This window comes from Hemiscyllium ocellatum, chromosome 11 (genome assembly GCF_020745735.1).
Source record: "Hemiscyllium ocellatum isolate sHemOce1 chromosome 11, sHemOce1.pat.X.cur, whole genome shotgun sequence".
NCBI classification, from domain to species: domain Eukaryota; kingdom Metazoa; phylum Chordata; class Chondrichthyes; order Orectolobiformes; family Hemiscylliidae; genus Hemiscyllium; species Hemiscyllium ocellatum.
This window is the reverse complement of record NC_083411.1, coordinates 83,423,423-83,451,059: the sequence shown is the minus strand read 5'-3', so window position 1 is coordinate 83,451,059 and position 27,637 is coordinate 83,423,423.

Here is a 27,637-nt window from a genome sequence, read left to right as displayed (position 1 = left end):
AGCCTCGACGTAAATGTTCTCGTGTCCCCAGTGCCCACTTTGGGCCCATAGATTATCACTGTCCAGTCGGGGAAATACTAAAGAAAGGCATATTCCCAATGCACATCCCACACAATATTATTGACGTTTTTGTCTATGACATTTATGTGTCTGTTCATCTATCAGAAAGAAGTGGATGACGAGATAGTTATAGTTTTCCAAAATTCCTTTGATTTGGGATAAGTTCCTTTTGATTGGAAAATGGCGAACATAAATTCCTTATTCAAAAAGGGATGGTGACAGAAAGCAGGAATCCACAGGGCAATTAGCTTAACTAGCCCTGTTTGGAGAAAATATTGAGCAATATTACAAAAGATGTAATAACGGAACACTTCGGGGGAAAAAAATTCAAGCAAATAAGGCAGAGTCAACTTGGTTTAATGGAAGCAAATTCATGCCCAAGCCTCTGCTGTTATTTGAGGAAGTAAAATGTGTTTTAGATAAAAGGCAGAAAAAGAAGAAGATGCACCACACTTAGATTTGCAGAAGGCTTTTAATAAATTGGCATATCAAGTGTTATTGTGGAAAATAAAATCTCCCTTAGGTTTAACCTGTGAGGTGATAGATGGTGTAATGACTGTCTTGTCCTGGATGGTGCCAAGCTTTTGAGAATTGTAGAAGCGGCAATTATTCGGGAAAGTGGACATTAATGAGTAACACCCTTTACTTGTGCCCTCCAGATGATGGATTGGTTTTTAGGAAATAAAAGAAAAGTTACTCACTGCAGAATTGGAAGCCTCTGACCTGCTGTTGTAGCCATATTATTTATGTATTCCTGCCCCAGTTCAATATTGATCAATGGTAAGTACTTTATTGATAAGAATGTTGATTGTGGGGAATTTAGTGATGGAAGTGATGAAGCAAGTTAGACAAAGGTGAACTGGTGGACCCAATCCATTTGGATTTCTCAAAAGCCTTTGACAAGATACCATACAGGGTGTTGCTGAATAAGATAATAGCAGCAAGGTACTGGCATGGCTGGTGAGCAAAAAACAGAGAGTAGCAATAGAAGAGTCTTTTTCAGGATAGCATCTGGTGACTAGTCGAGTCCCACAGGGATCCATGTTTGGACTACAACTATATGAGTCATACATTAATGATCTGGGTGAAGGAACTGAGGGTATTATTGCTAAGTTTGTAGATGACACAATAATAGATGGAGGAACAGGTCATTTTGAGGAGGTGGGGAGGCTGCAGAAAGAGTTGGATAGGAGAGGAGAGTGATCAGAGAAGTGGGCATACAAGGTGGGAAAGTGAAAGATTTTACACTTGGTAGGAAGAAGAGAGGCATAGACTATTTTTTAAACGGGGAAAGGCTTCAGAAATGTGAAGCTTAAATGGACTTGTAACTCCTATTTCAGGATTCCTTAAGATTAACATGCAGGTTCAGTCAGCAGTTAGAAAGTCACATGCCATGTCAATATTTATTTCAAGAGGGCTAAAAGTCGGCAGCAGAGATGTACTGCTGAGGCTGCATATGGATCTAGTCAGACCACACTTGAAATATTGTGAGCAGTTTTGGACCTCTTATCTAAGGAAGGACATGTTGGCCTTTAATGAGAGGAGGTTGCAAGAAGAATGATCTGGGATGAAGGCTTGTCATGTTAGGAGTGGTTGAGGACTCTGGGACCGTCATCAATGGAGCTGAGAGGGGAGATGGAAGGAATCTGACTGAAGCTTACACAATGTTGAAAGACCTGGATAGAGTGGACATGGAGAAAATGTAAAATGAAAGCAAACATTGTGGCTCATTGTGGAAGGTTCCAGTTCAGCAAGCAAGCTTACGTCCATTATGATACCTTATTAAGCAGAGTTGCTTATAACTCTGGATCATTTAGGAGGTACTGAAGATATTACAGTCTGGCATTGCAAAACACAGCTCCATTTTTCAAAACAGTGCAATTGGCAGGAAAAGAGCCCACTGGAGAAAGTAGCTGATAGCCTTCAGCACTGTAACATGCAATGGTCTAGACTGATGCTCTGGAGCCAATGGTCCAAATCCCAACACAGCAGCTGATGATATTTAAATTAAATTAATTCATCTGCAACATAAAGCTAGTTTCACTGTTACCGACCATGAAACTGCTATTGGTTGTCATAATTATCTATATCGTTCAGTAATGCCCTCTAGAAAAGTAAATCTGTCATCTTTACTTGATGTGGCCTAATTTGGCTGGGTTTGACTCTAACTTCCCCACTGGGAATGTCCAAGCAAGTCTTTTTGTGTAAAGGGCAATTAAGGATGGAGAAAAATTGTTGCCTTGCCAGTAAAGCCCAGATCCATGAAATAGTGAAAAAAGAAATGTAACATTGGACCTTTATAAACAGAATCCCTGTTTTAATTCAAAACCACTCAATGAACTCACATTCTCCCTCCCAGGAATTTTTCTGGTGTTAAAGGATAGTAGATGTAAAGTAACAATGGAGCTGGAGGTCACATCATCTTTGGCTTGAACACTATGAGCAATCCTTTGATCTTCAGAGAGTGCTGAAGGATCTATTGTGTTCCCCTGAATGGGCAAACATGGTCTAGAACATTCTAACAATGCATCACTGTCTCATTACTCTAATAAATTGTCAGTTTGGATGACACAACCAACTCTTGAACTCTTGGGGTGAAGTTTGAATCCATGAATTTCTTAGTCTCAATCATCATTGACACAGAAAATATCACTGCTATAATAAATTATTTGAGGGTCATCTTGAAAAATGACATTTCACAAGTGTTTTAAGGCATGATTGATATTGTCTGAGGAAGAAAATACACATGTTTTTGACAGCAAAGGTATTTGAGTGGCCGTTGGGGACAGGGAGAAGGGAGTGAGAACAGACAGATATGAAATGATATGATTTAATGTGTCAACATACGTCCATTATAATGACAAGGCTATATGTTATCTTGTATCTTGTTTAACTGTTGACTGATGACTGTCCTAATCCACATCCACTTCTTTCTCTATATCACCTTCATGCCTGTCTTTAATATTGTCATTTTTAGTTTCCAAGAGAAACAAATGTTTCCTCCTAGCAATAGGTATGGCCTTTATAGTAATGCTTTTCATAGCTAGTATCCTCTATGGAGTCCTCTCAAAGATTTAAATACAGGGAAGAAGACTCCAATACACCAGGCACATGAATGTCAGGGTGTTTGCTTGTTCCATTTTGGACTAATGGGATACTTCAACATTTTTAAAATTAAGCACCTGTAACTGACCATTTAATATTGCTGCATGGGTTTTTCAAGTTACAGGAAACAAACAGTGCTGCACAAAGTAAGTGTACTTTTCAATGTTCATAACACACAGGGAGGACTGGCAGTGCTTTTCCCAGTGCTACTTATTTAAAATGTGTTTTGTAAGTTATCACTTCATTTTTGATTTGCATGTTTACTCTGTATATCATCTACTCACGACTGTCAAGTTATGTTTGCATGTAACTCTTTAATTAACGCTTAAAGACAAGTTTTTATTCAGTAAATATTTATGCGCACGCATCCATCTTTGAAAAGCTGCCTGAGCTTGTCTGAGAGTCAGAATACTGGGCGTGATCTCCTTCCATTCTCCAATTAGTTGATCAGCCTGTTTTGTATGTCTGTCCTCGAGCCCTGATTACAGGCCTCTCTCTGGTCTCCAGCACTGACAGCAAGTCTGGCCCAGAGCCAAATCTGACAGTAGGCATTCCCTGCACTGATCTGTCCACTTGTCCTATCAGTGACTTACTGCCTCTTCATTCATCATTCTCAAGTTTGTGAGAAGATTTGTAGCTCGGGTGCTTGTTGTTCTGATTCTGTTCACCGAGCAGGGAATTTGTGTTGTAGACATTTCGTCCCCTATCTAGGTGACATCCTCAGTGCTTGGGAGCCTCCTGTGAAGCGCTTCTGTAATCTTTCCTCCGGCATTTATAGTGATTTGTATCTGCCGCTTCCGGTTGTCAGTTCCAACTGTCCACTGCAGTGGCCGGTATATTAGGTCCAGGTCGATGTGCTTATTAATTGAATCTGTGGATGAATGCCATGCCTCCAGGAATTCCCTGGCTGTTCTCTGTTTGGCTTGTCCTATAATAGTAGTGTTGTCCCAGTCGAACTCATGTTGCTTGTCATCTGAGTGTGTGGCTACTAAGGATAGCTGGTCGTGAGGTTTCGTGGCTAGTTGGTGTTCATGGATGCAGATCATTAGCTGTCTTCCTGTTTGTCCTATGTAGTGTTTTGTGCAGTCCTTGCATGGAATTTTGTACACTACATTGGTTTGTACAGCATTGTTTGCAGGCCTACTCAACCCTACCACCAGTGCTGATCATGGACCTCCCCTTAGCCCCTGCCCTGACAGCAAGCATCTCCCACCTTCACCAGTCTGATTGCAATATCTTCCTTAATCCCTACCTCTAATCGAGGAACATTCTAACCTTTTGAATGCCAGGAACCTCCTCCAAGAGTTTGTGGTTAGAATGTCTTGATCCGCCCAACCCTGTCCACATTGTCCACTTGGCATATTGCTAGGAGGGAAATAACTATGTTAGGTATACCCATGGCTAAGCAGCATAATATGGCTGAAAGTGGTTCTCAGTTGGTATAAAATGGCTGGGGAAGAGTTATTAGGTGACACAAGCAGTGTGCTTTTTCAAATCGAATTATAAGCTAGAGTAATTAAATACACCCATAGAGGGAGCACATCCAAGGTGATTCCATAAAGATAATACACAAATGGTCTTGTGAAATGTATACAATAGGTTCTGTTAATGCAGGAACAGGTGTAGATGATTGTATAGACAATCATGGTGGAGGTACCTATTGTCACATATTGTGTGATGTCGCATAGCATAGACATGTAATGCATTCTATAGTGAAGTAATATAACAAAGTGTAGCCACTTATCACACACCAAAAGGGAGTTTTAAATATACAGCCATTACGGGATGTAACTGTATCCCTGTGAAAGTTCAGTCTAATGCAAATTTAAGAGATCCCTTCTTATCAGCAATGAATTGCTGTCTAGGATGTGGGTAAATAAAATGTTTTCTAAAGGTTTATTAATAAGGGGGGGGTGTCTAATAATCATCATGAGATCATGATTTGACTGAAAGCTGTCCATTGACTGATCACGTGGTGACTTGACTAGATGTGTATGTGATTAATTAATAATACAAACGATTTGTAACAGCCGAAGGTGGGTTGAATGCAAATGTATAGAAAGTGTACTTTTCACTTAGTTCAGTGGAGAAGATGTTGGATTGCCTGAAGGTCTTTCCCCACCGATGTAAAATATAAACTACCTAATGTTTAAAGTCAGTCAGGGTGTTGAGTGATTCATTTAGTCATTCCAACCCAACAAGCTAAAAGACAGAAATGAGGTTCTGATATTAAATTCGCCACTTGCACCCTTCCCGGTCTCTCCACAAATATTGATACCAATAATTCTCAAGACTCAGTTAACTTTATTGTGAAGCTCATCAGATTTATCTAACCATTGAAAAATGAAATTTCAAAATGCCTGAAATTGGCTCAATTAAACTTCCTCCCACTTCATCTCTTTCACTGTATTTATTATCCCCTTGGCAGTGTAAGCTTTTCTGGAGTCATTATAGAGACCAATTGACCAGCAAAAGCAAAATGCTGGAAATCTAAAATAAAAGCAGAAAATGCTGGAAATAATTAGCAAGCCAGGAAACATCTGTGTGGACAGAGACAGTGCAAACATTTCAGGTCAGTAACCTTTTATCAGTACTGAAAGATGTTAAAGATTAGTGCCAAAGAATGAAAGGAAGAGGGGGCTCCAATAGATTGAATGATAGGAGTGGTTGAGTGACAAAAGGGATGATTGTGCAAGACCAAATGCAATAATAAAGAATTAATTATTGAAACAAAAGATGAGTCCAGATGAGATCGGAAACATAGAACATCTGACAAAGATAAATCTTTGGGGATACAGGAATGTGCTGGATGAAAAGCCGATAGGCACAAGGGATGCGGGCTACCCTACCACCTGTGTACCAATATAGGTTTCCCACCCCAACGTATTAAGCCATGCACCCTCAACTTTGTGTTCTCATTACAATGATCTTGATAAACAGTTCTGAGTAATTAGCACTAATATTGTGGCTTAGGCTGAAAACACTATTGCTGCTCTCTGAATAGTGGACATTAAAATGACTGATAACATGGCTGGATTGAGAAGTTCTCTGTAAATTCAATTCAGCTGTTTTCTCCAGATTGTTTCTGATGTAATCATCATGTTCACTGGTCATCTCAGTGGATTCATTCGGCAGATGATAAATTGAGATCACCATATTGTCAGTTTTTTTTTGTGAATGTAATTGTCTCTGTTCACCTTAAGCATGAATTAAATTATTCTATAAGACAATTTAGCACTTATCTGAGATCAAGCTGTACTATATTTGTTGTTCCTTTAGTAACTGTGGACTATGGAAAAAGGGCTCCAAAACTCCACAAGCAATGGATTTATGAAATTGTTACATATAACAGAGACAAAAATGTTGTGAGAAGGCAGGAGCCAATTCACAATTCTGTAAACCTGTTCTTTTTTTACATGGTTAATCTCAGTTACTAGACCATATAATTAGATTCTTTGTAATTGTGATTACAAAGTTTCAGGTTTAATTACATTAGAGCTATAGATAATTAAAATCAACATGCACTGAGCCTAGAGAATTAAAATCATACATAGCAACTGGAATTACAATAACTTGTGATTGATTTGTCATAAATATTGGTTGAATACGAACTGAATACATTACCTGGTGTTCTGCCCATTCACTATTGTGTTGAAAATAAGTAATTTCTGCCCATTGTAGTAGACATTTATAACAGTCTGATGCCCCAGGAAAGTTCTGATTTACCTGCTCGGTTGGATCCAGCACACATTAGCCTCCTGAAGTCCTAAATGCAGTATGGGTAGCACCCACCATTCTCAGTGCCACTGTCAGTAATGGAGAGCTGGCAACCTCTGATTTACCAGCAGTTTCATAAAGTAAGAGGTCATGACCCAGAAGACTCACTTTCAGCTCATTAATACTTTGGAGCATCCAGTATTTCCCTTGGCAAGATCCTCCTTTGGCATTTTTTTTATCTGAGGTGAGGTGTGTACATTTTACATAATTCAGCCTAAGTTATCAATGCCTCTTTAATTGTTTGTGAACAAGTACTTGACCAAGTTCTTTTTGAAAGCCCATATTTTCAAGTTCTTTAATGTTACCTTAATCAGCCACTTCAGTTACTTCATTAAGGAAGTCAATCAGATTAGTCAGAAATAATTTGCCTTTGTATTAAAAAAAACAATGCTGGCTTTCATTGACGAAACCATATTTCATCAAATGAGAATTAATTTTGCCTTTGAAATTGGACCTAATTAATCATTGAACCTCAGACCTTAGGCTGGTTCATCTGCAGTTTATTTCTCTCACTATGTCTGAATAAGCATTTAAAAGTTGCAATCCTCTTGTTCTTCGGCATCATTGTTTTATCCATAGAGGATTCAATGATTGTGTCCAAAGTTTATGCTATCTCTATCTGTGTTCCATTAATAAATGAGGATGAATCCTATCAGGATCAGGTGAATTACTAACTTTTGAGTGATAGCAAACATTTTCTACTTTATTTTAACCCTATCCAAAATCTTTACACTCTCATCTCGACAGTAACTTCATTGTCTGTTGCGAAAACTACTTTGAGTAAAAAATGAGGTCTGCAGATGCTGGAGATCACAGCTGAAAATGTGTTGCTGGTCAAAGCACAGCAGGCCAGGCAGCATCTCTACTTTGACCTTATTTGTTAATCCCATCATTCCATCTGCCTCCAACAACAACCTATTATATAAAACACATTTACTATGAAAGAAAAGGTCAAGGCTGCTTCACAAGAAAATGACATCAAAAGATTATATTAAAATATTAATTCATATTAATATCATTAATCTTCATTACATCACAGATTGACATTAATTTGTGTACCTTATTTGGAAAGAAGATTGTTGAATTTTATTCAGCTTCGTCCTCACTTTCAAAATTACCATTATATTTTGGAATGCTACATGAGTTTTATTTCCAATAATATTGTCAATTAGATGGTTAAAATGAATAAGCAAAAGTGAAAAACTTACATTATATTTAAAGTGCTGACTCCTGACCATAATTTTGTTAATAAAAATGCATTTAATGCCCTCTTAATGGCACTGATTATGGCGTCATCCAATTGAACTTGGTCCTAACTTACTTTTAAAAATTTGCCAGAAACTATTATGAACAGCAATCTATATTTGACGGAACAATAGCCACATTTTTTTTCATAATTTCTAACCCTAGGGGCTAATTCTCCTTGAAGTACATCAAAAATGGATTGTGATAATAACCTGCATGAAATTGCAAATGTTGGGTGGGATGAGGTGTATTTTGTTTAGCCTCAACTTCCTGCTGATGTGAGAATTGCATGGCTAACACGATGAGGTACCTGAGCCGTAGAACTCCATCCAATTAGAACTTAGTCAAATCACATTTTTAAGCTTTATGTGTCCACTTGACAATCTGAGAAATATTGAGAATATGAAATGTGATAAAGAGGGTTATTATTTTTTCAAGAAACCCAAAATAAATGTCTTACAGTTGTGAACTCTAACACAATAACGTTGATGTTGCTAAGCAGGGCTATCACATCAACTGGATGATTTTTTTCTCTTGGGGGGGGAGGAGGGGGTTTAAGGGGAGCACGAAGGTCAGTCAGCAACTCATAGACTTTCATAATGACTGTCTTTTAAAAAAAGTAAAATTCTGGAGTGGCCAGCAGCTGAGTGGTCTGAGAAAACAGTAGTGCCTACTGCTGGGATGACAACATTATGAATGATTTATTGTCAGTTGTATTTTATAGTGAACAATACAGTGAAATACTGTCATCACAATCTGGCGTCACTTTGAATATTCTAAGAATATAAGGATATAATTGAAGAAGTGTCTATCTTCATTCTGTCACCTGCACCGTGCGCTCTGGGCCCTGAGCTAGCATACCAACAACACCTTGGCCACCACCTCATCCCCTCATGACCTAACCACCTGCACCAGACCCAAACAGTGGAGCAGCTGCTACTCTTCAGGCACCATCGTTACAATGCTGAGCCCAAATTACCAACACTGACACCGATGAGGAACCCAGCAACCAAGAGTCCCCAGCTCTGCTGCTGCCGCTATAATGCCAGAAGTCCCCACTCTGGGCATACCACACTGCCGCCAAGACAGCCCACCACGTCACCAATGCCAGAACTGCCCACTCTTGGCCCACTGAAGCCAAGAGTCCTTGGCTCCGGTGTTGCCCTCTGCACCACCGCCCAATAGGAAGATGAAGAAAAAGAAAAAGAAAGATGATGAAAAGGGTAAGGCAGAAGGAACAAAGTGGCTGGTCTGGAGCAGACAGGGTCAGGAGCCTAAGCGCTATCTACATCACTGATATCTCCATCTTAGATATGTTAAAGTCAGCCTGAGAAAAATATCATGGATATTGGACTGAAACTGAGTCAAAGGCTTTTGGTCAGTTAGGATCAGCGACCTTCACAAAACGGTGTGGTGTGAAAGGGAGAGGGTGTGGCTTGTCAGTTTCTAAATGCCAGGAGGAGGCATAAAGGGCTTGAGTCCCTCTTGTGATGCAGAAGGTCAGCTAGGTACCATACAAATGCAGGAGTTCCCTTCCAGCATACCATTTACATTGTGTTAGGAAAGAAGCAAGCTGGCCATTTTCTTTTCATATTATTGTGGCTGAGGCAGAAATAGGCCCTTAAGTTGCCTTTGGTTGACAACAAGATTCAGCGCACCATAATATTGGGGATAGTTTGGGAAAGTGGTTGATTAATTTATTTTACATAGTCCCTTGCCTTCAAGTATACCAGTAGAGGCTGCATATAGTCTCCCCAATGTGATAGGTGATTCAATTATAAACCAGCTGCTAAGTGATGGTTTATGGCTCAATCTTCAACATGTTTCAGGAGACACTCAATAGGATGTTCTGGCCTCTAGAGGGGGTTCAGAGCGGCTTCACTAGGTTGATTCTGGAGTTGAGAACATTGGCTAATGAAGAGAGATTGAATAAACTGGGTTTATATTCATCAGAATATAGAGAGTGAGCGGGAACTTACAAAATTATGAAGGGAATAGATAAGATGGAAGTAGGGAGGATGTTCCACTGGCATATGAAACTAGAATAAGAGGGCATAACCTCAAAATTAGGTGGAAGCAGATTAAGGAGAAACTCCTTCACCCAAAGGGTTTTGAATCTGTAATTCCCTACCTATTCCTCATTGAATGTTTTGAAAGCTATGATAGATAATGTCTTGAACAGTAAAGGAATTAAGGGTTATGGTTAAGGGGTAGGTAAATGAAGCTGAGGCCACTATAACATCAGCCATGATCATATTAAATGACAGAGTGGACTCGACGGGCCAGATGGCCTACTCATAGAGTCCGTCAGCACAGAGACAGCCTCTTTGGCTGAAACGGGTCCATGCTTAGCAACATGTTCATCCACGCTAACTGCATTTCCCTGTACTTGGCCCATATCCTTGTGAACTTTTCTTAAGCATGTACTTGTCCAAATGCCCTTTAAACGTTGTTAATGTATCTGTCTCAACCACTTCCACTGGCAGCTCATTCCATATGCATACAACTTTCTATGTAAAGATGTTGCCTCTCAGGTTTCCTTTTATTCTTTCCCCCCAACCTTAAATTTATGCCCTCTAGTCCTCGATTCCCCAGTCCTGTACTGGATAGGATCATAAGCCTCTCATGATCTTATGCAGTTCTTTAAGATGCCCCCTCAGTTTCCTACACTGTAAAGAAAAACGTCCTAGCTTGTCCCACCTCTCCCTATAACTCAGACCCTTGAGTGCTGGCAACATCCTTGTAAACTTCTTCTGTACTCTTTCCAGTTTAATAACATCCTCCCTATAGCAAGTTGACCAAAACTGAATGCAATTTTCAAAGCATGGCCTCACCAATATCCTGTATAACTGCAACATAACTTCCCAATTTCTATACTCAGTGCCTTGACTGATGAAGGTCAGTGTTTCAAAGCCTTCTTCACTGTCCTGTCAACCATTTACTCCACTTTCAGAGAACTGTGCACCTGAACTTCAATGTCCCTCTGCTCCAGTGTGTTCATTAAGGCAACACCATTCACCATGAAACTCCTACTTTGATTTGTCTTTCCAAAATGCAAGACCTCACACCTATCTGTATTATACTCCATTTGCCATTTATCGACCCACTTTCCCAACTGATCAATGTCCTGCTGCAATTTCTGATAACCTTCCTCACTGTGTAATATTTTGAGTGTCATCAGAAACATAATAATCATGCCTTGTACATTCTTTCAAAATCTTGAAAAGAGACAACAAACAGCAATGTGCCCAGCACCGATCCCGAAGACACTCCATCAGTTGCAGGCCTTCAGTCCGACAAGCATTCTTCTACTATTACCCTCTGCTTCCTACCATCAAGCCAATTGTGCATCCAATTTGCTAATTCCCCCTGGATTCCATGTGATCTAACCTTCCAGAGCAGCCTCCCATATTGAAACTTATCAAAGGCCTTACTAAAATGCATATTGACTATGTCTACTGCCTGACCCTCATCAACCTTCCTGGTCACTTCATGAATTCTTCACTTCTAACAAATTTGTGAGGCATGATCTCCTACTCACAAAGCCATGCTGACCATTCCTAATCAAACCCTGTCTTTCCAAATGTATGTATATCTAATCTCTTGGAATTTTCTCAAGTAACTTACTTAGCACAGATGTAAGGCTTATTGGTCTAAAGTTCCCAGGTTTTTCTTTGCAGCCCTTCTTGAATAAGTGCAAAACATTTGTTAGCCTCCAGTCTTCCGGGACCTCACTCATGCTTAACCATGATGAAACAATATCAGCCAGGTCCCTATAATTTCTGCACTACTCCTAATGCTGGTTCTTATGATTTTCTTATGTTAACTCAATCTCCGTGAAGTTAATCATTTGAGGGAAAACACAGAACCGGTGCTTTTAAACTCCCTAGTCTTAACTGTCCTAAAGTTAATGTACCCAAGGTTTACAAGCAAAGAGAGCTCACCAACAGACATGTACATACTCTATTCACATGGCAGAACAAATAGGCATCTGTCACAGACATTTTCTCCACTGATTTCATCAGCTTTCTGTAATCAAACAGGCAGTACTGAGATTACATCAATTCTCAGATTATGTCTTTTGGCTGTTTTAAAATCTTTAGACAATCAAGTAATCATAATAATTTTTGAATATAGGACATTCTTCCACCTACTAGTACACCAAGACAATCTTTCAGCCAAATAATAACTAGCTTCATGATGAATAAAAATTATGAACAGGAAAGCTTCCACTGCACCTTGTTTCTATGCCTTCGCCAGTAACATTCAAAAGGTACCCTGAAAAAAAGCAGGGCAGAAGACTGAATAAGAGTGGGAAGGAGAGGGAAAGGAAAAAAAAAGAGACGGGAAATAGAAAAAGGGAGATGTGTGTATAGGGGGTGTTTTGGGATTCATAGAAGATGAAGGGGAGGAGAGCAATGTGGATTCTAGAAATGAGTTCAAAATATTCTTTTCACTGGTGTTATCCTTTCTGCCATCATTCTCTTAATCTTGTATCTCTGCAGAAATGCTTCATATCTCTAATATTTGATATTTTGTAAATCACTTTTCACTTATTTTCTTCAATGTCTAAAAGGGCTCAGTGTTAACAGTCTTTCATCATAATTTAGCACTTTGATTTATATGTTAATTATCCCAGGAAGTTTTGCCTATGTGACTCATTAAAAATCTGAGACTGAGATTCCAATTAGGCTTACTGACTGTAATATGTAAATTGTCACTGGAAATTATTTTTGAGTCTTCTGTTCTGGTCATAGATGCATTGGGTTTAATAACTGTTCAGTAGGTACTCCATGTTCTGACTTTAAGCCTTATCGGAATTCCAAACGGAAACAGATAACAGTCACTTGGTAATACATTATTTGAATATTGTTGAAAATGGAGACACTTTTCCAAAACTTTTTTTTTCTTGCACTCAGCAGAAGAAACACAATAGTTTCAACTTTCAAATCACAATAAACTATATGGCAGCAGAAGAAGGTTCAACTCTGATTGGTCAAGACATTGTCGTAGTAAAAGCAATACAAGATATTTGCTTCCCACGTTCCTGGGTAACACAATAAAAGTTGCAAGCGTTCAATATTTTGTTTTGCTTGCAGAGAATAGGTCCCTGTATTTGAATAGTTGTCAGTTCTGCCTTTATCTTTCTTTGGGCTTTGATAGCTTCATGCACTGGTCTTCTAAATAGGGCCCAGGCCTTTTGCATTCCTTGCAAGCATGATGCAGAAATTAAGCACCTCAATCCAACCAGCAAGATAATAGCAATTTTGATCAGACTATTATTCATTGTTTGTTGTTCAAACTCACAAGGAAGTTCAAATGTCACCTCTTTACAACCTCACAGTGTCAAACAAATTTGTATCCACCATCTGAGTTAGCCATGAAAGGTAGTGGTGTGAAAATGGTTATATCTGTGAGAAATTTAATTGACAAAGTATGTGAGAAGATTTGTAGCTCAGGTGCTCGTTGTTGTGGTTCTGTTGGCCGAACTGGGAATTTGTGTTGCAGACGTTTCGTCCCCTGCCTGGGTGACATCCTCAGTGCTTGGGAGCCTCCTGTGAAGCACTTTTGTGATGTTTCCTCCAATATTTATAGTGATCTATCAACAAACACATTGACCTGGACCCAATATACCAGCCACTGCAGCGGACAGCTGGAACGGACAACCAGAAGCAGCAGAAACAAACCACTATAAATGCTGGAGGAAACATCACAGAAGCGCTTCACAGGAGGCTCCCAAGCACTGAGGATGTCACCTAGACAGGGGATGAAATGTCTGCAACACAAATTCCCAGCTCAGCGAACAGAACCACAACAATTTAATTGACAATTAGATTAAATATTGATTTTTGTAGTGTATTGGCTTAACAAATACATTTAAGGGCTAAAGATCAGATTTTACATTGCCAAAATGAAGATAGTAAAGTCCAGAAGACTTTTTTTTAAGCAAAGTAGTGGTGAATGTATCCTGACCACCAGAGGAATGGATTTGACTGATGATAATCTCTTCAAAATTAATGATTATTTTACCACCCATAATTTGAGTCTGGTTTATCCTAAATGCATTTGCCAGAGGAAACAAGGGAGATATCCATCCAGCACAGGAGTACCATTGTAGATGCAACATTTGCTGCTTTGTTCGCAATTGAAGAAAGTCAAGTGCAGAACGTACACAGCAGGTTAATGAGCAAGTTGATGAGGAGGGGTCTCACTTTGGACTGCATCAGGCATTGAGTATGGAGGTAAACCTGGTGGGATCATTCAGGGTTTCCAGTTGTGGGTGAAATGTTCATCAGATAATTCAATTAATAGATTAGGTTGTCAGGGGTTCCAGTACATAACAGACAATGGTCCATGCTGCCCCAATGACTCTCTGGCTATCAAAGTATCTGTGTCAATGTAAGGTATTATCTAAATTTATTTTCTATTGTTCTATTGTTGAATCCAAAAATGTTACTGATTTATTTTTAACATCTTCATCCTATTGTCTTGACATTGCCAGTGATTAGCTTACTGGTACTATCAGGACACTTTCAAAGTCTCCCTGTATTAATTCTATTGCATCTTTAATGTATGGCTCACAGCAATGACTTGTAATGATCCAATGACTCATGGTAATTGGTCCCAGTGCTCTTTTGTAATAAAGTGATTCATCTCAATGAATTAATTCAAAAATGTATCACAATACTCGTGGTTTTTTTTGAAATAATTAATGATGGTGCTCTTGTTTTTTTCACAGGTTTTTACATTATTCGCTACTGTAGCTCAATTCAATATAATTTTATTACATTTCAATCATCACGGAATCCCTACACTGTGGAAACAGACCCTTTGGCCCAACAAGTCAACAATGACCTCTCCAAAGTGTAACCCACCCAGAGCCATTCTCCTCCCCTATTATGCTACATTTAACCCTGATTATTGCACCTAACCTACACACCCCTGAGCACTATGGCAATTTAGCTTGGCCATTTTACCTAACTTGCACATCTTTGGACTGTGGGACAAAACCAGATCAAACCCATAGAGAGAATGTGCAAACTCCATACGGACAGGCGCCCGAGGCTAGAATCAAACCCGGAGCCCTGTGACGCAGCAATGCTAATCACTGAGCCACCATCAGCACAGGTAATGATCAATAACATGTAAACCTTAATCACTAATATTGACAAATTGCTACATATTGTTTGGTAAGCACATTTAATATCATTTTAACTGCAGATTCAAAAGTAAGCTATAGCACTGGTTGCAAACTGGTTTTGTCATTTTTCTATTACTTCATCTTTTTTTCCAACAGATTGATATGAAAATGAGTCAGCCTTAGACTAATAATGCATGTTCAGTTCTTGTACACATTTACAGAAATCCCAAGATAAAAATAAATAGGAAGGTACAAACTTTCCAAACTGCTTTTGTTTGGCAGTATAAAGTATATTTTTCTGCATTTTGCTTATGTTAGTGCAAAAGATAATGTGTATAAAACAGATAAATAATTCTGCTTCCCTCCCTCTTGGGCTTGATGCTTGTGCTTTGTCCTTCCAGTAATATGAATTAAGAAGTATATTTTATTGTCCAAGGTGCTTGGTTCTGATGGAGTTAATGTTGAGGCAAGCATAAGCTCTGTCCAACATGATGTCATAAGGATATGGGTGGTGATAAAAGCAATAGTGCTCAAAGGAGATTGATTTTTTTGTGTGTGGTAAGCAGATAAATTAGAGGAAGCTGAGAATTATGAATTCAGAATCAATTTATTTGGGCTTTTCATTCAGAAGTTAATGGATGCCACTGATAGGACCACATTTATTGCCCATCTCTAATTACCCTTAAAAGGAGTCAAGAATCAGCTCATTGCTTTGGTCTAGAATCACATGCAGGCCATACCAGATACAGATGGTGGACTTTCGTCCCCAAAGGACATTGGTGAACAGTTTGGGCTTTTCCTGACAATATCTCTCATTGTAATCTCAGCTCCAGGGCATCTTTGTAGGAGTTCCTCAGAATAGTTCCTCAGGAACCAACCATTTGCAGCTGCTTCATCAATGACCTTCTCACCAGATATGGGAATATTCACCAATAATTGCACAAGTTCATGATTCCTCAGATACTGAGGCAGTCCATGTCCAAATTCAACAAAATTTGGACAATGTCCAAGTTTGACTAAAAGCTGGCAAGTAACATTCATGCAACACAAATGTCGGTCAATGAGCATCTCCAATAAGAATCAATCTAACCACTGTCCTGTAACATTTCAATGGTATTACCAGCAATAAATCCTCTACTTTCAACATCTTGGGGATTACCATTGACCAGAAACTCACTATACTTGCCACATAAACACAATGGCTACAATTTGTGGGCGGCACGGTGGCACAGTGGTTAGCACTGCTGCCTCACAGCGCCTGAGACCCGGGTTCAGTTCCCGACTCAGGCGACTGACTGTGTGGAGTTTGCACGTTCTCCCCGTGTCTGCGTGGGTTTCCTCCGGGTGCTCCGGTTTCCTCCCACAGTCCAAAGATGTGCGGGTCAGGTGAATTAGCCATGCTAAATTGCCCGTAGTGTTAGGTAAGGGGTAAATGTAGGGGTATGGGTGGGTTGCGCTTCGGCGGGTCGGTGTGGACTTGTTGGGCCGAAGGGCCTGTTTCCACACTGTAAGTCTAATCTAATCTAAAAAGAGCACGTCTGAGTTTAGGAATACTGCAGTAAGTAACTCCACTCCTGATACCCCCAAAACCTACTTTGGGAGTATGATAGAATATTCCCCATTTGCCTGAATGAATGCAGCTCCACAACATGGAAGAAGCTTGAAACTATTCAGGACAATGTAGCTGGCTTGATTAGCACCACATCCATATACAGTCACTCCACTATCAATGCTTAGTGGCTACAGCTTGTAACATCAATAAGATGTACTGAGGAAATTCACTGAAAAACCTGAGAAAACACTTTCCAAACTTATGACTACTTCATTCTGGAAGGACAAGGACAGAAGATACATAGGAACACCATCACCTGCAAGTTCCCCTCCAAGCCACGCATCACCTTGACTTGAAAATATATCACTGGTCAATCACTGTTGCTGGTTCAAAATCCTGGATAGCCCTCCCTAATGGCATTGTGAGTCTATATATAGCAGATGGACTGCATTAGTTCAAGAAAACAACACTTTTTTAAGGGCAACTATGGATGAACAATAAATGCTGACCCAGCCAGTGATTCCCACGAGTGAACAAAAAAAAGGGTTTTGCCATCACTGAAACAAGTTTTATGTTCCAGATTTTATTAACAGAATTTAAACTACAACAGCTGCATTGGGATTGGAACTTGTGCCCCAATAGAATGTCCTGGGTATAGTATTTCTAGTCCAGTGATATCAACTCTACACCACCATCTACTACAAAATATTCTATCCACTTATCATACCACTACTATAATTAGCCATATAAAGACTGTTGAATATGGACAATGGGTACCTGATAAGCAAATGCTGATTTCAATTTTTAGAGACCACTTTCTAGCTACATTTGAATAGCTGCATGAAAGGACTATGGCAGGATATCTATATCAACAATATTCAGTATTGTGTGAATTAATGAGATCAGCTGCAATCAGACGCCACTCTTGTAAGATTTAAAACTACATTAGTTTCAGTCGTAAAACTCATGGATTTTTTTTTGTTTGGGTTGTGTTTCATATCAGTTGTTCGACTGCAATTTTAGTCAAAGTACTGCACATGAATCATGAATTTTGGAAATTTACTCATGTTTCGAATTCATTTAACAATTTTTAACACCTTGTTTCTTGAGATTGAGCTTGGATCTGTTTGGCCATTCATTGCTAACTTGCAGGTAAAACTAATGTGCAGTAATGTTGTACATTCAACTTAGTTCTTAGAAGAAGATGACATTTTCAGTAGATGGAATTACAATTTTCCCAATTTGTATATCTTCTTGAAGCACACTTTTAGAGCATAATCTACAGTATTTCCCAAGCGTGATGCTATTGGTGAACTTTGCAGCTCCATTTTAATTAATTCAGCTGTTAATTGTGCCAAGAACTATGAATGCTTAATCAATGATGTGACCTCACCCGGGATGCCTAGTTAAAGCACATTGTTTCATGAAGCTTAAATGTATTAATACATCTCTTTTATACTTGCTTATAGGTTTAAAGCTTCTTTCAAATTCAGGTGATAATTTGATGTTAAAAATCCAAATATCAATAATGTATTACAGATCAGTTATCCCCATTTTCTACCATTGTAATGTAATTCATCGAGGCAAATGCTTTCTCTCACTTAAATGAATTTTTTATATGAATAGCACTTTTTGTGTCCTTATATTTTAGAAAAAATGAAATGAAATTAATAATTTAGAAATAACATCAATTTTAGCTGCATTAATTTAAATCCGTACTAATAGTTACAGTGGGCAATATTGTTTCCTAACTAATTTAATTTTGGTTAAAGAGCAATTTGCAGTCGGATTTAGCAAGGTTTTCTGAACCTGAGGAATTATTTTCTTTCGTATTTAATCCTATAAATCCATAATTGCATTGTAATGATGTAATATTTGGTTAAAAAAAGTGACCAGATTTTATCCAGTCAACCTTCTAAATATAATTGCCAGAAGTACTGAACCAACAAAGTAACATTTCAAATCCCTTTTGTCTCGATTTTATACAATTCATTATTTGTTTTATTATGTGACCTCAGATTCATAATTCAGATGCTTTTAGAAATGCATTTTATGTAACTACTTGTATTTAGAGATTTAGTCATTCTAAATGGAGAACACTATTGAATACATCAATAACAACAAATCTGATTAATCTTTATCCAAGAATATTTAGCTATCCATGAAACATGCCTTCAAACCATTTGGGAACATCGTCCTCTCTTGATCAAAGGTTAGTTATTAAGCAGCTTTGGGGAGGTTTAAAAAAAAACATTCTGAGCATTTCAAATAATCCTTCATGCACATTATACACAGGGGAAGTGGCTTACTGATAAGTTTACATCCTGTGTGACAGGCCAATTATAAAAAAGACTGAACAGATTTTTCAATCTTCAGTCATATAAAGTGAAGAAAATTTATCAGCTTAATAGAGAGTTCTGCCAAACTGAAGCTGCTTTGCATTCCCACATCAAGTATTTTCAATCTAAATGGCAAAAATATTGATCACAAATTTAGGAGAAGTATTTGCAACTCAAACGTGAAGAAGTGATGCTTCAAACATACAGACCCTTTGGTAGATTCCAATGGGAGTACTGTTGTCACTTGTTGGAATCCAATGTCAGGAATGATCTATTGAATTTGGACAAGTTTCAGTGCAGATTGAACAGAATGACAGTAGATCTTGAAGGTTCAAATACTGAGGGCACATTGGAACAACTTGGTTTGTACTTTCTTGCATATACATAGTTATGAGGTGATAAAATTGAACATTTGACGTAAAAATCAGTTGACTATGTGGTCTGGTAATCAAGATAAGTAGGGTGTTGTACCAAAGACAGGACTGAAATGAGGAAGGATTTTTTTCCACACACAGGATTGCTTAAATCTGTAACTCAAACTTTGGATCAAATCATTCGAAATTTTCCAACTGAGCAAATATTAGCATTTTGTTAAATTAAAGTATCATGGGATGGATGTGGGGAAACAGTCGGTAAGTAGAATTGTAGTACAAGTTAGCTATGAATCTGAATTGTTTGTTCATGTCTTCTGAATCCCATTCATAAAGTGGCAAATATTCAGAATATTTAATATGGAACGCAAATAATTTGAAACCCTATAGAGTCATAGAGATGTACAACATAGAAACAGACCCTTCGGTTCAACCCGTCCATCCCAACCCAATCTAGTCCCGTTCAATTGGATGCAGTTTCTTATCAATACAAAGTTCACAAGCATGTAGGATATGCTGGTTCATAATATGTTGCTTGAAGATGTTTGGAGTTAGAGCCAAAAGGCATCCATAGACAAGTTGAGTTGCTTATAATCTGTTAGAATCACCGTTATATGTGTATTTTGTGGATATTAAGCCCAATTACCAATCACTGCAAAATACAGTGTATAACACACAACAGTCAATCCTGCAAAAATCAGCCTTCCATCCATTTACTCGCTGGATGTAGGTTTGCTCACTGAGCTGGAAGGTTCATTTTCAGATGTTTCATTACCATACTAGGTAACATCATCAGTGAACTCCCGGATGAAGCACTGGTGGCATGCATAGCCCACTTTCTACTTATGTGTTTAGGTTTCTTGTTGTGACATCATTTCCTATGGTGATATCATTTCCTGTTCTTTCTCTCAGGGTGGGGTAAATGGGATCCAAATCAATGTGTTTGTTGATAGAGTTTTGGTTGGAATGCCATGCTTCTAGGAACTCTTGTGGATGTCTCTATTTAGCTTGTCTTAGGATGAATGTGTTGTCCCAGTCGAAGTGGTGTCATTCCTCACCTGTATGTAAGCATACTAGTAAGAGTGGGTCATGTCTTTTTGTGGCTAGTTGATGTTCACATATCCTGGTAGCTAGTTTTCTGCCTGTTTGTCTAATGTAATGTTTATTACAGTTCTTGCAAGGCGTTTTGTATAGGACATCAGTTTTGCTTGTTGTCTGTACTGGGTCTTTAAAGTTCATAAGCTATTGTTTTAGAGTGTTGGTGGGTTCATGGGCCACCATGATGCCAAGAGGTCTGAGTAGTCCTTTCCAAGGTATCTTTGATATAAGAGAGAGTGGCTAGGGTCTCTGGATGTGTTTTGTCTGCTTGTTTGGTTTTGTTGATGAGAAATTGCGGACTGTTTTCATTGGGTACCCGTTCCTTTTGAATACACTGTATAGGTAATTTTTTTCTGCTCGTCGTAGTTCATCTATGCTGCAGTGTGTGGTGGCTTGTTGAAATAATGTTCTGATGCAACTTCTGTAGTTCAATATTTGGTTTGTATGTATTGTTTTCCTGTAAACACTGGTTTGATGTTCCCCATTGGCTGTTCACTCTACTGCAACATCTTTAGTGAATTTTATGCCAGTAAGGGTATTATTGATGGTCTTGAAGGTTTCCTCTAATTTGTATTGTTTAGTGATAACAAAGGTGTCATCCACAAAGCAGACCCAAAGTTTAGGTTGGATGGTTGGCAGAGCTGTTTGTTTGAGCCTCTGCATTACTGTCTCTGCTGAGAACCTTGATATCGGAGATCCCATGGGTGTTCCATTGGTTTGTCTGTAGTATTTGTTGTTGAAGTTGAAGTGGATAATGAAGCATAGGTCCATTAGCTTGACAACATTGTCCTTGCTGATGAAGTTGGTGGTGCTTGGTCTATGTGTCTTTGGTTCTTCTAATAATGTAGTCAGTGTTTCCTTGCCAGGTTGATGTTGATGGATGTGAACAGGGCTGTTACGTCAAAGGACATTCCCTCTACACTTCCCACTGGTTCAAGAGAGCAGCCAACATAATCAATAAACCTTTCCACCCTGGTTATTCTCTCTTCTACCCCCTTTCACTGGACAGAAGATATAAGAGTATGAACTATCAACCCCTCAGAAAATGAACAGGAAATGACATCACCACAAACCCCAGGAACCCCATCCAGGAGAAAGATATAAATAGAAAGCAGGAGACAACAGCTTCGCTTCACTTGGAGGTCGCCACTGATGATGTTACCTAGCCAGGTAATGAAACATCTGGATATCAAACCTACAGCTCAGCGAGCAAACCTATACCCTAAACCTCAACCTGAACTACAAACCTTCACAAACCTTGCAAAAAGTATGAACAGATTCAAGAATAGCCTCGTCCTCGCCATTATCAGACTTTTGAATGGACCTCTCAAAAGTTAATGTTGATCTCTCTCTCTCTGCACTTTCTCTCCGGCTGTAATATTGTATTCCGCACTCTGTTCTGCTACCCTGATGGATTTTGTGTTGTACAATTTGCCTGCATCGCTCACAAAACAACACTTTTCACTGTATCTCGGTGCATATGACAACAATAAATCAAACTACAAGCATATGTTGTAGCCATCATGGTTTTCTATCTCTACAAAAAGGCTAAAAATATGGAACTTACTTATCAACAAAAGCTGCTTCAATAAATTGTTACAGATTGAACGAATTGGCAAGACACCAAACCAGCACCAAACTTGAATATGGTGAGACTGAAATCAGAGATAAAAAATTAAAACTGTCTTCTTTTCAATTCATCTCTTTTACACTATGATAAATCTTCCTGACATGATTTATTTCCATACGGACACTAAATTTCAGTTCACGTATTAGTTTCAGAATTAAAAGATACGAGCTACAGAATTTATTCAGATGAACACACAGTTAGCATAAAAGAATTAGTTTTGCTGTTTATAAAAGCTGTGCTGTGATGCAGTGCAGAAGAATATGGTTACAAGTTTTAGAAGAAAGCCTTGTGAGAGTGCTATTGCATTTACGGATTATTTGCAATGGAATTAACTGCACTTAACATATTCCAGTGATGAAAAATAGAAGAGACTTGAAAGAATTTGCATGTATTTGCAGATTATACTTGCATACAGGGAAAGAGGCGGGCATTAATTGGATAGCACTTTCAAAAAGCTGGCACTCAGAACTTCCAAAGACTGGGCATCTGCTCAGCCCCAGGCAGGTGAAGACTTCAAGTTGTCAGCCATGAAGAATTGTCTCCAAGCACACAAGCAGACACGGGAGCTGTGGGCATCTTTATCAGAAGCACTGGACAAATTGACTAAATGTTGACTGTTTTCAACCATTCTGCCTCTGACATATAAGCAACAATAGATAGGCTGGTGGGTGCCATGGATACACAGGTCCAGAACACTCAGTGTCTCCTGGGTATGCACACACATATCCACATTCCATCACTCCAGCCACTGGCACTCAGCAACAATGGCAAGACAATAGAGAGACTAGGACCTTGATCTCATTTCAGGTGACCCTTCCTCATAGGGAGACAGGGTGGTGCTAGAGGCATTGCGCAATGAGAAATTTAAACAGACAGGGTCTTTAAGTGAGACAGGGTACAAGACAAAAGAGGAGAAATAATAGCAGCAGTAAGGAGAGATGATATCTGAGAAGATACTTCAAATGCAGTCATATGGGTAGAACTTTAAAACCAAAAAGGAGCAAGCATGTTGCTGGCAGTGTACTTCAGGCCCTGTAATAGTCTGAGAGAAATAGAAGAGCAGATTTGTAATCAGTGAGGTGTAATATTAATAGTGTAGTGATACGTGAGGATTTCAACTTCCCCAACATTAACTGGCATAGTCATAGTGTGAAAGGAATTCATAAAATCCATCCAGCAGAAATTTTAAATTCAGTATGTAGAAGACCTGATGACAGGGGACACTCTTTGACTTACTTCATACACTTCACTGGCTTTATATGTAAAAGGATCAGTGAAGAAGCCTTTTGTGGACAGCCATCATGACTCCTTTAGATACAAAATTGTTAATGAAAATGAAAAGGATGGGCATGAAACCTAAAGTCTAAACTTGGTGAAAGCCAATATTAATAACATTAGACATGATTTGGCCAGAATGGACTGGGACTAGACACATTTAGGTAAATCTGTGTCAGAATAGTGGGATGCACTCAAGAGGAATTCGAGAGAGTACAGGGCCAACATCTTCCAATCAAGTGAATCCAATCTAAATATCAAGTGATATTTAATATTGGATGAAGAGAAAATGGGAGGCAGATATCGAGGGCTCAAAACATCAGAAGCCCTGGAGGAGGACAGAATGAGAAAGGGCAATCTTGAGAAAAAATTATGTCAGTAAAAAAGGGTGAAGAGAGAAGAGATGAAAATCCTATGTTTTTTACAAGTACATTAAAGATAAAAGGATAATGAGAGCAAAGCCCATTAAGAACCACACTGGTAATTTGTGTGTAGAGCCAGAAGACATAGGTCAAGTTCTAAATGAATACTTTGTGTCAACGTTCACTCATGAGCAGAATGACATGGGTATAGAAATCAGGGACAAAAACAGAAGTTGCTGTAAAAGCTCAGCAGGTCCAGTAGCATCAGTGAAGATAAATCAGAGTTAACATTTCAGGTCCGGTGACCCTTCCTCAGAACCCTGGACCCAAAACATAAACTCCGAATTCTCTTCATCGGTGCTGCCAAACCTTTCATAGAATCCCTACAGTTTGGAAACAGGCCCTTCGGCCCAACAAGTCCACACCAACCCTTCAAAGAGTAATACACCCAGATCCATTCCTCTACTCTATTATCCTATATTTAACCCAAACTAATGTACTTACCCTACACATCCCTGAAAACTTTGGGCAATTTAGTTTGGCTAACTCACCTCACCTGCACATCTTTGGACTGTGAGAGGAAAGCAGAGCACCCAGAGGAAAACTACATAGACTGGAGAGAATGTGCTAGTTCCACAGCCTGAGGCTGGAATTAAACCCAGGACCCTAGCACTGTGAGCCAGCAGTGCTAACCACTGAGCCACTGTGGAACCCCTGATATGCTGAGCTTTTTTTAGCAACCTCTGGTTTTGTTGTTGCTTAACAGCATCTGCAGTTCTTTTGGTTTTTATTACTATAGAAATCAGGGAGGTGCACTGTGATACACTTAGAGAAATTAACGTAGACAGAGAGGAGATTCTGAGTAATTTGGCAGACTTAAAAGTAGATAAATGACAGAAGCCAGATGAAATATATCTCAGCTGTTGAGTGAGGCAGGGGAGAAACAAGCAGGGGGCAATATTTTTCAATTCCTCATTGGACACAGGAGGACGGGAGGACATCCATTGTGATGCCTCTATTCAAGAAGGGATCAAGGGGTAAATCAGGAATAACTACAGGCCAATCAGTCGAACCTTGGGAGTGGGGAAACTATTGGCAGAAATTCTGAGGAACACAATCAACCCGAACAAGAACTAATCAAGGACAGTCAACACAGTTTTGTTAAGGGGAAGTCATGTCTGACCAACGTGATAGAGTTTTTCAAACAGGTAACCGTGTGTATAGATGAGGACAAGGCAATCAATGTAGTTTTCTTCAACGTTGGGAACCCTTTTGATTAGGCCCCACTTGGGAGACTGATAGCAAAGGTAAAAGTCTATGGGATCCAAGTTTGGATAATTGGAAACAGAACTGTCTGAGTGGTAGGAAGCAGAGATTGATGGTCATGGGGTATTTTTGTGACTGGAGGTCTGTATCCAATAGAGTTCCATGGGACTCAGTGCTGTGGCCCTGGCTGTTTATGTGTACAAAGAATATTTAGTCTTGAATGCAGGAAGGTTGATCAGTAAATTCATAGATGATACGAAAATTGATGGGATAGTAAATGGTGTGAAAACCAGCCTTTTATTACAGGAGGGTACAGATAGGCTGGTTGGATGGACTGATCAGTGACAAATGCAATCTGGATAAATGTGTGGTGATGCAATTTTTATTTATTCATTTGTAAGATGAGGCTGGCTGGACTAGCCTTTATTGTCCTTCCCTAGTTGCCCTTGAAGAAGGTAGTGGTGAGCTGCCTTCTTGAACTGCTGTAGTCCGTCTGCTGTGGGTTGACCCACAATGCCATTAGGGCGGGAATTCTAGGATTTTGACCCAGCGACAGCGAAGGAACAGTGATATATTTCCAAGTCAGGATGGTGAGCGACTTGGAGGGGAACTTGAAGGTGATGTTGTTCCAATATGCCCTTCCCCTTCTAGATGGAAGTGTTCGAGGATCTTTGCTGAATTGGTCAAGAGAAAAATGTCAGGGGATATGTGTTAAACACTAGTACCCTGGGAAGCACTGACGACCAGAAGGATCTTGGTATGCTTGTCCACCAGTCCCTTATTATAGCAGGTGGATAAGGAGAAAGTGAGGACGGCAGATGCTGGAGATCAGAGCCGAAGAGTATTGTGCTGGAAAAGCACAGCCGGTCAGGCAGCCTCATTCCTGATGAAGGGTTTATGGCTGAAACATCGATTCTCCTGCTCCTCAGACAGGTATATAAACTGGGTTCAGTAGACACCTAGTTGGTAATGATTTAATTGGGCGTTGTCAGCATGGATTTGCAAATTGGAATCACGTTTGACAAATGGGTTGCAGTCTTTTGAAGATGTTACCAATAAAATTGTTAAACAAGAACTGATGGGTGTGGTATAATGGGATAGGAAGTAATTTTTGATGTGGATTAATGATTGGCTAACAGACAGAAAACAAAAAGCTGGAATAAAAGAGTTTTTCTCAGGTTTGCAGGCTGCGGCAAGTTGAATATCAAAAGGTTCAGTACTTGGGCCCCAGCTATTCGCAATTTTTATCAATGACTTGGAGGTAGTGACCAGATGTAAAATTTGTAAATGACACAAAGCTAAGTGGGAATGTGTATTTTAAGGAATAAAGTAAAATAGCTTCAAGAAGATTTGGGCAGACTTAGCTAAGATTTTATATGAACATATGCAAAAAAAAACAGTTTTTAATGCCTGACAATCTCACTTAATATTTGCAACACGTATTTCTACTACCCTAATACCTGTTTCCCCCACTGTAATTTTCCATTTAAGTATGAAGAGTGGTAACGTGAGTTTCATTACTTCATTTCATCCATGACTTAGGGCAAGTTATTATGCATAATCACATTATTCTAGGTTTGTTATTAATGCAAGTGAGGTATTTGTTTACGCAGATAGCTGCTGCATTTTAATTATAATAAAAGAGTCATTGCATTGAGGAAGTATTTTTATGATTACATGAAAAGATAAGCTCACAATTGCTATTTGCTGGCATTACATCCAAACTTAGCAGAGGCTAGTAAAGGTATTGTAAAGTCATAAGGTAAAGAGAATTGTTACAGTCCATTTATAAGGCTTACATCACTAAACGCAGAGAATCCTGGGACATTTGCGATGTATCAAAGCTACTTTTATGGGTTGAGTGCGAACCATTGACCTAATTTGTGAATGTTAATGACAATGTAGGCTAATTTTTGCAAATACGTTCATAACAAATGTGATGTTGAATCGTAATATTGTGCTAATATTATACTGATATGTAAATAAAGGCCAAATGACAATTGTCATAAAGTCATGGAGGTCAATAGTACAGACAATAACACAATGACCTCCAGCCCATTGAGTCTATCCCAGTCAAAAATAACCACCTAACTATTCTAATCCCATGTTTTAACACTTGGTCATAGCTTCAAAAGCTTTGGCATTGCACACATATATCTAAAACTTCTTATATATTATGAGGGTTTCTACCTCTGTCACATTTATAGGCTGTGAGTTCCAAATTACTGCGGATTGAAAAAAAAATGTTCATCTCCCCTCTAAACATTCTGCCCCTTTCTTTACAGGACACTGAGCCCTCCACCAAGGGCTACTCAGTCTATGCTGTCATAATTTTGTACATCACAATCATATGACCACCACCACCCCTCTCCCCCACTCAGTCTCCACTGTTTCAAGGCAAACAACCCCAGTCTAT